The following is a 13,801-nucleotide window of genomic DNA, read 5'->3' as shown; positions in this document are numbered from 1 at the left end:
CATGGAATACTACGTAGCCATAGTAATGAATGAAATCATGTCCTTTGCCACAACATGAATACAGCTGGAGGCCATTATCCAAAGTAAACTAATGCAGAAACAGAAAACCAAATACTGCATCTTCTCACTTATAAGTGGGAGCCAAACAGTGGATGCACAAGAACATAAAGATAAACATAACTGTCATCGGGAACTCCAAAAACATAAATAGAGGGAAGCAAGTAAGGCTTGAACAACTTTTCATTAGGTGCTGTGTTCACTATTTGGGCGACAGGATCTAAGGAAGCCCAAACCTCAGCATCATACACTATAACCATGCAACAAACCTGCATATGTACAACTGAATCTAAAATTAAAATACAAATAAAGTTAGTTGAAAATGATTTTTAAATCTTCTATGTCTGATATGGTTTCTGTCTATGTCCCCACCCAAATCTCATGTTGAATTGTGATCCCTAGTATTGGGGAAGGGGCCTGGTGGGATATGATTGGATCATGGGGCTGATTTCTAATGGTTTAGTACCATCCCCCTAGTGTGTCTCATGATAGAGTTCTCATGAGATCTGGTTGATTGAAAGTGTGTGAACCTTTCCCCTTCACTCTGTCTCTCCTGCTCTGACATGTGAAGATGTGTTTGCTTCCCTGTCACCTCTGCCATGATCGTAAGTTTTCTGAGGCCTCCCCAGTCATGCTGCCTGTATAACTTGTGGAACTGTGAATCAATTAAACCTATTTTTTAAGTACATAAATTAACCAGTCTCGGGTAGTTCTTTATGGCAGTATGAGATGAATGAATATTAATATAATATCTTCTTGCTTTGCTGTGTCTATAATTGCTGAGTGAATGGTATTAACACCTACTTCTGTAATTGTGGAGTTATTTTCACTTTTAATTCTCTCAAGTTTTAAAGATTTATTTCAATGTTCTATAATAAGGTGCATACTTATTCATAATGTTTTGTTTTATTGATATAATTTACCCTTTAATATTTTGAAATTATTCTCATTATCTTAGGCAATACTCTGTACTGAAGTGCCTCTCATCTGATATTTACATAGCATCTTGTGCTTTCTTATGTGTACTTTTTGAATGATACATCTATTTTTGTCTTTTTACTTTCAATCTGTATCTATCTTTATATTTAAAATAGTTTCCTTGAAGTTAGGTCTTGCTTATTTTATCTATTTTGATTATCTCTGATTTTTAATTATAGTATATAGACTTAATAATTAATATAATGATTGCTATTACAGATTTAGGTTATGTATGGTTGTTTGCTTGGGCATTGCTATGGTTTGAATGTTTGTGTCCCTTCCAAAATTTATGTTGAAATTGAATACCCATTACAACAGCATTAAGAGATGGGACCAAATTGGCCGAATAGGAACACCTCCAGTCTCAAACTCCCAGCGCGAGCGACACAGAAGACCGGTGATTTCTGAATGTTCAGCTGAGGTACTGGGTTCATCTCACTAGGGAGTGCTGGAAAATCGGTGCTGGTCAGCTGCTGCAGCCCGACCAGCGAGAGCTGAAGCAGGGCGAGGCATCACCTCACCTGGGAAGTGCAAGGGGGAAGGGAATCCCTTTTCCTAGCCAGGGAACTGAGACACACAAAACCTGGAAAATCGGGTAACACTTACCCCAATACTGTGCTTTAAGCAAACGGGCACACCAGGAGATTATATCCCACACCTGGCCGGGAGGGTCCCATGCCCAGGGAGCCTCCCTCATTGCCAGCACAGCAGTCTGCGATCTAACCGCAAGGCAACAGCGAGGCTGGGGGAGGGGTGCCCGCCATTGCTGAGGCTTAAGTAGTTAAACAAAGCCGCTTGGAAGCTGAGATGGGTGGAGTTCACAGCAACTCAAGGAAACCTGCCTGTCTCTGTAGACTCCACCTCTGGGGACAGGGCACAGCTAAACAACAACAAAAGCAGCAGAAACCTCTGCAGACACAAACGACTCTGTCTGACAGCTTTGAAGAGAGCAGTGGATCTCTCAACACAGAGGTTGAGATCTGAGAAGGGACAGACTGCCTGCTCAAGTGGGTCCCCGACCCCTGAGTAGCCTAACTGGGAGACATCCCCCACTAGGGGCAGTCTGACACCCCACACCTCACAGGGTGGAGTACACCCCTGAGAGGAAGCTTCCAAAGCAAGAATCAGACAGGTACACTCGCTGTTCAGCAATATTCTATCTTCCACAGCCTCTGCTGCTGATACCCAGGCAAACAGGGTCTGGAGTGGACCTCAAGCAATCTCCAACAGACCTACAGCTGAGGGTCCTGATTGTTAGAAAGAAAACTATCAAACAGGAAGGACACTTACACCAAAACCCAAGAGTACGTCACCATCATCAAAGACTAGAGGCAGATAAAACCACAAAGATGGAGAAAAAGCAGGGCAGAAAAGCTGGAAATTCAAAAAATAAGAGCACATCTCCCCCGGCAAAGGAGCGCAGCTCATCGCCAGCAATGGATCAAAGCTGGATGGAGAATGACTTCGACGAGATGAGAGAAGAAGGCTTCAGTCCATCAAACTTCTCAGAGCTAAAGGAGGAATTACCTACCCAGTGCAAAGAGACTAAAAATCTTGAAAAAAGAGTGGAAGAATTGATAGCTAGAATAATTAATGCAGAGACGGCATAAACGAAATGACAGAGATGAAAACCATGACATGAGAAATACGTGACAAATGCACAAGCTTCAGTTACTGACTTGATCAACTGGAAGAAAGAGTATCAGCGATTGAGGATCAAATGAATGAAATGAAGTGAGAAGAGAAACCAAAAGAAAAAAGAAGAAAAAGAAATGAACAAAGCCTGCAAGAAGTATGGGATTATGTAAAAAGACCAAATCTACGTCTGATTGGGGTGCCTGAAAGTGAGGGGGAAAATGGAACCAAGTTGGAAAACACTCTTCAGGATATCATCCAGGAGAACTTCCCCAACCTAGTAGGGCAGGCCAACATTCAAATCCAGGAAATACAGAGAACACCACAAAGATACTCCTTGAGAAGAGCAACTCCAAGACACATAATTGCCAGATTCACCAAAGTTGAAATGAAGGAAAAATCTTAACGGCAGCCAGAGAGAAAGGTCGGGTTACCCACAAAGGGAAGCCTATCAGACTAACAGCAGATCTCTCGGCAGAAACTCTACAAGCCAGAAGAGAGTGGGGGCCAATATTCAACATTCTTAAAGAAAAGAATTTTCAACCCAGAATTTCATATCCAACAAAACTAAGTTTCATAAGTGAAGGAGAAATAAAATCATTTCCGGATAAGCAAATGCTTAGAGATTTTGTCACCACCAGGCCTGCCTTACAAGAGACCCTGAAGGAAGCACTAAACATGGAAAGGAACAACCGGTACCAGCCATTGCAAACACATGCCAAAATGTATAGACCATTGAGGCTAGGAAGAAACTGCATCAACTAACGAGCAAAATAACCAGTTAATATCATAATGGCAGGATCAAGTTCACACATAACAATATTAACCTTAAATATAAATGGACTAAATGCTCCAATTAAAAGACACAGACTGGCAAACTGGATAAAGAGTCAAGAACCATCAGTCTGCTGTATTCAGGAGACCCATCTCACATGCAGAGACATACATAGGCTCAAAATAAAGGGAAGGAGGAAGATTTACCAAGCAAATGGAGAACAAAAAAAAGCAGGGGTTGCAATACTAGTCTCTGATAAAACAGACTTTAAACCATCAAAGATCAAAAGAGACAAAGAAGGCCATTACATAATGGTAAAGGGATCAATTCAACAGGAAGAGCTAACTATCCTAAATATATATGCACCCAATACAGGAGCACCCAGATTCATAAAGCAAGTCCTTAGAGACTTACAAAGAGACTTAGACTCCCATACAATAATAATGGGAGACTTCAACACTCCACTGTCAACATTAGACAGATCAACCAGACAGAAAGTTTACAAGGATATCCAGGAATTGAACTCATCTCTGCAGCAAGCAAACTTAATAGACATCTATAGAACACTTCACCCCAAATCAACAGAATATACTTTCTTCTCAGCACCACATCGCACTTACTCCAAAATTGACTACATAATTGGAAGTAAAGCACTCCTCAGCAAATGTAAAAGAACAGAAATTATAACAAACTGTCTCTCAGACCACAGTGCAATCAAACTAGAACTCAGGACTAAGAAACTCAATCAAAACCGCTCAACTACATGGAAACTGAACAACCTGCTCCTGAATGACTACTGGGTACATAACGAAATGAAGGCAGAAATAAAGATGTTCTTTGAAACCAATGAGAACAAAGATACAACATACCAGAATCTCTGGGACACATTTAAAGCAGTGTGTAGAGGGAAATTTATAGCACTAAATGCCCACAAGAGAAAGCTGGAAAGATCTAAAATTGACACACTAACATCACAATTAAAAGAACTAGAGAAGCAAGAGCAAACACATTCAAAAGCTAGCAGAAGGCAAGAAATAACTAAGATCAGAGCAGAACTGAAGGAGATAGAGACACAAAAAAACCCTCCAAAAAATCAATGAATCCAGGAGTTGGTTTTTTGAAAAGATCAACAAAATTGACAGACCGCTAGCAAGACTAATAAAGAAGAAAAGAGAGAAGAATCAAATAGATGCAATAAAAAATGATGAAGGGGATATCACCACGGACCCCACAGAAATACAAACTACCATCAGAGAATACTATAAACACCTCTATGCAAATAAACTAGAAAATCTAGAAGAAATGGATAATATCCTGGACACTTACACTCTTCCAAGACTAAACCAGGAAGAAGATGAATCCCTGAATAGACCAATAGTAGGCTCTGAAATTGAGGCAATAATTAATAGCCTACCAACCAAAAAAAGTGCAGGACCAGATGGATTCACAGCTGAATTCTACCAGAGGTACAAGGAGGAGCTGGTACCGTTCCTTCTGAAACTATTCCAATCAATAGAAAAAGAGGGAATCCTCCCTAACTCATTTTATGAGGCCAACATCATCCTGATACCAAAGCCTGGCAGAGACACAACAAAAAAAGAGAATTTTAGACCAATATCCCTGATGAACATTGATGCAAAAATCCTCAATAAAATACTGGCAAACCGGATTCAGCAGCACATCAAAAAGCTTATCCACCATGATCAAGTGGGCTTCATCCCTAGGATGCAAGGCTGGTTCAACATTCGCAAATCAATAAACATAATCCAGCATATGAACAGAACCAAAGACAAAAACCACATGATTATCTCAATAGATGCAGAAAAGGCTTTTGACAAAATTCAACAGCCCTTCATGCTAAAAACTCTCAATAAATTCGGTATTGATGGAATGTATCTCAAAATAATAAGAGCTATTTATGACAAACCCACAGCCAATATCATACTGAATGAGCAAAACTGGAAAAATTCCCTTTGAAAACTGGCACAAGACAGGGATGCCCTCTCTCACCACTTCTATTCAACATAGTGTTGGAAGTTCTGGCTAGGGAAATCAGGCAAGAGAAAGAAATCAAGGGTATTCAGTTAGGAAAAGAAGAAGTCAAATTGTCCCTCTGTGCAGATGACATGATTGTATATTTAGAAAACCCCATTGTCTCAGCCCAATACCTCCTTAAGCTGATAAGCAACTTGAGCAAAGTCTCAGGATACAAAATGATGTGCAAAAATCACAAGCATTCTTATACACCAGTAACAGACAAACAGAGAGCCAAATCATGAATAACTTCCATTCACAATTGCTTCAAAGAGAATAAAAACCTAGGAATCCAACTTACAAGGGATGTAAAGGACCTCTTCAAGGAGAACTACAAACCACTGCTCGGTGAAATAAAAGAGGACATAAACAAATGGAAGAACATACCATGCTCATGGATAGGAAGAATCAATATCGTGAAAATGGCCATACTGCCCAAGGTAATTTATAGATTCAATGCCATCCCCATCAAGCTACCAATGACTTTCTTCACAGAATTGAAAAAAATTGCTTTAAAGTTCATATGGAACCAAAAAAGAGCCCGCATCTCCAAGACAATCCTAAGTCAAAAGAACAAAGCTGGAGGCATCACGCTACCTGACTTCAAACTATACTACAAGGCTACAGTAACCAAAACAGCATGGTACTGGTACCAAAAGAGAGATATAGACTAATGGAACAGAACAGAGTCCTCAGAAATAATACCACACATCTACAGCCATCTGATCTTTGACAAACCTGAGAGAAACAAGAAATGGGGATTATAATAAATGCTGGAGGCCATTTTTGCCTTTTGGCCTTTTGTCATGTGAGGAGACATCTTAAAAAGCAGAGACAGGAGCCATATTGGAAGCAGAGACAGGGCCACACCAGACACTAAACTTACAGGTGCAATGATTTTGTGTTTCTGGTCTCCAAAACTGTGAGAACTGTCTTTAGTCAAAATCATTTATTTTAGCATTTTTTGTAGTGTAGACCTGGTGGCAACACATTTTTTTTAGTTTTTCTTTATCTAAAAAAAATTTTACTTCATTTTAATTTTTAGTGAATTTATTTGGCAGATATAGAAACCTGAGTTTACGTGTTTATTTTGTTTTGTTTTATTTTTTTCCCAGTAATTTAAATGTCAGCACTTTCTTCTGATATACAAAGTTTCTTTTTAAAAGTCTACAGTTCCTTGAATTATTTTTCCCTAGTGTTTACTGTATTATGTTTTCTCTGGCTGCTTTAAAGATTTTCTCTTCGTATTTGGCTGTCAGTGGTTTGATCATGATGTGACCAGTAGTTTCATTTAAACTTAGCTTTTGGTGCTCACTGGCCTCTGTAATCTGTAAATATGTCTTTCACCAGATTTGAGAACTTTGGTTATTATTTCTTCATATATTTTTCCTGTCTTATTTATTTCTTCCTCTCCATGTAAGACTTCAATTTTATGTTAGGACTTTTGAAATTGCCCCACATGTTCTCAAAATTGTTCCTTTTGTAAAACTGTCTTATCTATCTTCTTAGATGAAATAATTTGTGATGGTTTATCTTCAAGTTTACTGACTTTCTTCTACCTCTAATGTGCTGTGATATGGTTTGGATCTGTGCCCCTACCCAAATCTCATGTTCAATTGTAATCCCCAGTGTTGCAGGTGGGGCTTGGCGGGAGGTGACCGGATCATGGGGCTGGATCCTTCATAAATGGTTTAGCACCATCACTTTGGTGCTGCTCTCATGATAGAATTCTCAGGAAATCCGGTTGTTTAAAAGTGTGTGGCACCCTACCCCGTCTCTCTCTTCCTCCTGCTCCATCCAGGTAAGATGAACCTTCTTCCCCTTCGCCTTCCACCGTGATTGTACATTTTCTGAGGTCTCCCCAGCTATGCTTCCTGTACAGTCTGCAAAAGTATGAGTCAATTAAACCTCTTTTTAAAAAATAAATTACCCAGTCTCAGGCATTTCTGTATAGCAGTGCATGAACAGACTAACACATGCTGCTAACTCAATATTGTAAATTTTTATTTCAGATATTATAAATTTTAAATTGCCCCTTTTATTCTTGTGTATGCATTATTTTTATATGCCGAGATTCTCTTTTATTTCATTATGAGTATACTTTCTTTTTCTTCATTGACAAGAATTAAAATATTTGGTTTAAAGTTCCAGTCGGATAATTCCAGGTTCTGGGTTATTTTGGGTTTGGTATCTGCTGATTTTCTTTCCCTTTGACATTTGACCACATTTTCGTAGCTCTTCATATGTTTCACAGTTTTAGATTTTATCCTGGACATTTTTGATATTATGTTGTGTCGACCCTGGATCCTGTTATATTGTTCCAAATAGTGTTGATACTTTATTATTATTTTTTTATTTTTAGCAAGGTATTACCTGTATTGGACTAATTCTGAGACCATTAAGCCTGCAGTGGGCAATGGTTTAGTTCTGACTTGAGCCAACCTGGTTTTATTGTTTAAAAAAACACTGTGATTCAGGAGCAGTCCAGAGATTGAGTTTGGGCTGAGTTTATGCCCAAATTTAGTGGTCTCCTTCTCTGACACCCACATTTTGGGATTTTCCCCTGATTTTTCAATTGCCCTGTTTGTCCTGGATCCTCCTCTCTTGGTTCCTCCAGTCAGAATAATGACATATTTTTTTATTAGAATTTCAGGATCTATGACTACAATCACATATACATGGTAAAAACCAAAAAGTCTATCCATGCATATCACCTGTTTCAAGTTTCAATTGACCTTCAAAAGTTACATGCTATTTATCAGCCTCCTGGGCTTGTCAGGTAGTTATCATTTGTGTTCTTCTACCCACAGTTTGTAGCTATTAGTGGAAAAACAAGTTTTATAGTCATTCACTTCTCAATTTTGTAAGTGGACATTCTAGTAATTAATCTTTAATTTGTGTTTTGCATATACACATTCATTTTGCCTTCTGTTTGTTTCTGAATTATTCTTGCATAGATGCCTTCTGTAATTACTTTTTATTTTGCTAATTATTTTCATTAAGACATTCTTAATTTGTGACCCAGTGTGGGTGATATTTTTTTTTTTTTTACTCATTCTCATCTTTGTATACACCTGTTTTCTTTTGGATCAAGATTCACTAAACATGAAAAGGAACAACAGGTACCAATCACTGCAAAAACATGTCAAAATGTAAAGTCCTTCGATGCTAGGAAGAAATTGCATCAACTAGCAAGCAAAATACCCAGCTAATGTCATAATCACAGGATCAACTTCACACATAACAATATTAACCTTAAATGTACATGGACTAAATGGTCCAATTAGAAGACACAGATTGGCAAATTGGATAAAGTGTCAAGATCCATCGTTTGCTGTATTCAGGAGACCCATCTCACATGCAGTGACACACATAGGCTCAAAATAAAGGGATGGAGGAAGATCTACCAAGCAAATGGAAAACAAAAAAAAGCAAGGGTTGCATCTGAGTCTCTGATAAAACAGACTTTAAACCGTCAAAGATCAAAAGAGACAAAGAAGGCCATTACATGACGGTAAAGGGATCAATTCATCAGGAAGAGCTAACTATCCTAAATATATATGCACCCAATACAGGCGCACCCAGATTCATAAAGCAAGTCCTTAGAGACTTACAAAGACTTAGACTCCCATACAATAATAATGGGAGACTTTAACACCCCACCGTCAACATTAGACAGATCAACCAGACAGAAAGTTAACAAAGATATCCAGGAATTGAACTCATTTCTGCAGCAAGCAGACCTAATAGACATCTACAGAACTCTCCACCCCAAATCAACAGAACATACATTCTTCTCAGCACCACATCACACTTATTCCAAAATTCACCACATAGTTGGAAGTAAAGCACTCCTCAGCAAATGTACAAGAACAGAAATTATAACAACCTGTCTCTCAGACCACAGTGCAATCAAACGAGAACTCAGAACTAAGAAACTCAATCAAAACCACTCAACTACATGGAAACTGAACAACCTGCTCCTGAATGACTACTGAGTATATAATGAAATGAAGGCAGAAATAAAGATGTTCTTTGAAACCAATGAGAACAAAGATACAACATACCAGAATCTCTGGGACACATTTAAAGCAGTGTGTAGAGGGAAATTTATAGCACTAAATGCCCACAAGAGAAAGCAAGAAATATCTAAAATTGACACCCAAGCATCACAATGAAAAGAACTAGAGAAGCAAAAGCAAACACATTCAAAAGTTAGCAGAAGGCAAGAAATAACTAAGATCAGAGCAAAACAGAAGGAGATAGAGACACAAAAAACCCTCCAAAAAATCAATGAATCCAGAATCCAGGACCTGGTTTTTTGAAAAGATCAACAAAATTGATAGACAACTAGCAAGACTAATAAGGAAGAAAAGAGAGAAGAATTAAATAGATGCAATAAAAAATGATGAAGGGGATATCACCACGGACCCCACAGAAATACAAACTACCATCAGAGAATACTATAAACACCTCCACGCAAATAAACTAGAAAACCTAGAAGAAATGGATAATTTCCTGGACACTTACACTCTCCCAAGACTAAACCAGGAAGAAGTTGAATCCCTGAATAGAGCAATAGTAGGCTCTGAAATTGAGGCAATAATTAATAGCCTACCAACCAAAAAAAGTCCAGGACCAGACGGATTCACAGCCGAATTCTACCAGAGATACAAGGAGGAGCTGGTACCATTCCTTCTGAAACTATTCCAATCAATAGAAAAAGAGGGAATCTTCGCTAACTCATTTTAAGGGCCAGCGTTATCCGGATAACAAAGCCTGACAGAGATACAACAAAAAAGAGAATTTTAGATCAATATCCCTGATGAACATCGATGCAAAAATCCTCAATAAAATACTGGCAAACCAAATCCAGCAGCACATCAAAAAGCTTATCCACCATGACCAAGTGGGCTTCATCCCTGGGATGCAAGGCTGGTTCAACATACACAAATCAATAAACGTAATCCAGCATATAAACACAACCAAAGACAAAAACCACATGATTATCTCAACAGATGCAAAAAGGCCTTGGACAAAATTCAAAGCCTTTCATGCTAAAAAAAAGCATTCTAATACACCAGTAACAGACAAACAGAGAGCCAAACTATGAATGAACTCCCATTCATAATAGCTTGAAAGAGAATAAAATACCTAGGAATCCAACTTACAAGGTAGGTAAAGGATCTCTTCAAGGAGAACTACAAACCACTGCTCAATGAAATAAAAGAGGACACAAAAATTTGGAAGAACATACTACGCTCACGGATAGAAAGAATCAATATCGTGAAAATGGCCATACTGCCCAAGGTAATTTATAGATTCAATGCCATCCCCGTCAAGTGACCAATGACTTTTTTCACAGAATTGGAAAAAACTGCTTTAAAGTTCATATGGAACCAAAGAAGACCCCGCATTGCCAAGACAATCCTAAGCCAAAAACAAAGCTGGAGGCATCACGTTACCTGACTTCAAAATTCAAAACAGCATGGTACTGATGCCAAAACAGATATACAGACCAATGGAACAGAACAGAGCCCTCAGAAATAATACCACACATCTACAGCCATCTGATCTTTGACAAACCTGACAAAAACAAGAAATGGGGAAAGGATTCCCTATTTAATAAATGGTGCTGGGAAAATTGGCTAGCCGTAAGTAGAAAGCTGAAACTGGATCCTTTCCTTACTCCTTATATGAAAATTAATTCAAGATGGATTAGAGACTTAAATGTTAGACCTAAAAACATAAAAACCCTAGAAGAAAACCTAGGGAATACCATTCAGGACATAGGCATGGGCAAGGACTTCTTATCTAAAACACCAAAAGCAACAGCAACAAAAGCCAAAATTGACAAATGGGATCTAACTAAACTAAAGAGCTTCTGCACACCAAAAGAAACTACCATCAGAGTGAACAGGCAACCTACAGAATGGGAGAAAATTTTTGCAATCTACTCATCTGACAAAGGGCTAATACCCAGAACCTATAAAGAACTCAAACAAATTTATAAGAAAACAACAAACAACCCCATCAAAAAGTGGGCAAAGGATATGAATAGACACTTCTCAAAAGAAGACATTCATACAGCCAACAGACACATGAAAAAATGCTCATGATCACTGGCCATGAGAGAAATGCAAATCAAAACCACAATGAGATACCATCTCACACCAGTTAGAATGGCAATCATTAAAAAGTCAGGAAACAACAAGTGCAGGAGAGGATGTGGAGAAATAGGAACACTTTTACACTGTTGGTGGGACTGTAAACTAGTTCAACCATTGTGGAAAACAGTGTGGCGATTCCTCAAGGATCTAGAATGAGAAATACCATATAACCCAGCCATCCCATTACTGGGGATATACCCAAAGGATTATAAGTCATGCTGCTATAAAGACACATGCATGTGTATGTTTATTACGGCACTATTCACAAGAGCAAAGACTTGGAGTTAACCCAAATGTCCATCAGTGACAGACTGGATTAAGAAAATGTGGCATATATACACCATGGAATACTATGCAGCCATAAAAAAGGATGAGTTCGTGTCCTTTGTAGGGACATGGATGTAGCTGGAAATCATCATTCTCAGCAAACTATTGCAAGAACAGAAAACCATATATCGCATGTTCTCACTCATAGGTGGGAATTGAAAAATGAGATCACTTGAACACAGGAAGGGGAACATCACACACTAGGTCCTATTGTGGGGAGGGATAGCATTAGGATATATACCTAATGAAATGACTAGTTAATTGTTGCAGCACACCAACATGGCACATTTATACATATGTAACAAACCTGCACGTTGTGCACATGTACCCTAGAACTTAAGGTATAATTAAAAAAAAAAAATTCATTTTGGAGGCTGATAATATAAAACAATTGTTAATACTATGTGCTAGGCATTGGGCTATGAATGCTTTCTATGTGCAGTATTTTAAAATGTTCATGAAACTTTATCATTACATGATTTCTCAATTTAAATAATCGGAAAACCAAGACTTAGAGTGATACATAACCTGCCCATATTGACAGAGTCATTACGAGGTAGAAATACATCAAAGTTTAGTGACAGTTTTCAGCACCATGAAATTATCCAGCTTCCCACCTGTCTTGATTACTTTCATTTGTATATGCGGAGGAAAAGAAAGACTATATTAGTTTCATATTATTGCCATAATAATTACTACAAATTGGGTGGATCAAACAATGCAAATTTTTTGTCTTACCATTCTGAGTTCAAAAGTCTTTCCTGGCTCTTATCCATTCAAAAGTCCTTCATGGATTCCTGAATCAAGGAGTTAGTAGGGCTGTGTTCCTTTAAGGAGTGTTTAGAAGAGAATCTGTTTAACCTGTCTTTCTGGCTTATGCAAGCTGTCTGTATTTCTTGTGATGCATGGCCTCCTGGTTCCATCTTTAAAGCCTTCTCTGGCCCTGCTTTTATGGTCATATATTTTTACAAACTCTCTTCTTCATCTTTCCTCTTTCACTTTTAAGGATTCTTGTGATTAAACTGGGTCTATCCTGATAATCCAAAATTATCTCCTTACCTTAAGGTGAACTGATCATCAACCTTAATCTCATATGTAACTTTATTTTTCCTTTTCCATGTAAACTAATATATTCCCAGGTTCTAAAAATTCAGACTTGGGTATCTTTGGGAGAGCCATTAATTATTCACCTACTACAGAGCCTAAGAGCAGAGATTGATAAGATCTTAGGTCTGAAGTCTCTTGTATTAGGTCAGTTGGGGATAGTGGTCCCAGAATTCACTCCCCTTTATGTATTACAACTGAAGAAGGGTTAATTCACTTCAACATAATTATATCTATTACAATCAAGGAAATCTTGGGCTTCACTAACTCAAGGAGGATGTCTTCACTGTGAAGAGAAACAGTGAGCTATAATATTCACATGCTCACATTAATTGATCTGTCTCTGACACTTATCTTGACATCACCCCTAGCCAGTGGAGGGAGCAATTAGATCATACCAACATATTTTATCCCAGTTTATTGGTTTACAGAGAGCTTCTTATTGGTGTTTCCCTCTCAAAAAATCATATTATTTTGTGCAACATTTTGCCATCTATGTTTATAGCTGGGTATAATGGGCACTGGCAATATGATCATTCTCCTGAGCTATCCAGAAATCCTCTTTTTTTTCCTTTTATATTTCTCTGAAAAAAAGAGACTGAAATTCTTGTAGAAAACTACTCACGCTACACATCCTCAAGTATGATTATTTTCAGATTGGTGGGTATTAGCGGATTTTTTAAAATTAATTAATTTATTATTATTATTATACTTTAAGTTC

This window comes from Chlorocebus sabaeus, chromosome 13, assembly GCF_047675955.1.
Source record: "Chlorocebus sabaeus isolate Y175 chromosome 13, mChlSab1.0.hap1, whole genome shotgun sequence".
NCBI classification, from domain to species: Eukaryota; Metazoa; Chordata; class Mammalia; order Primates; family Cercopithecidae; genus Chlorocebus; species Chlorocebus sabaeus.
The sequence above is the reverse complement of the archived record's forward strand: the minus strand, read 5'-3'. Positions refer to the sequence as shown.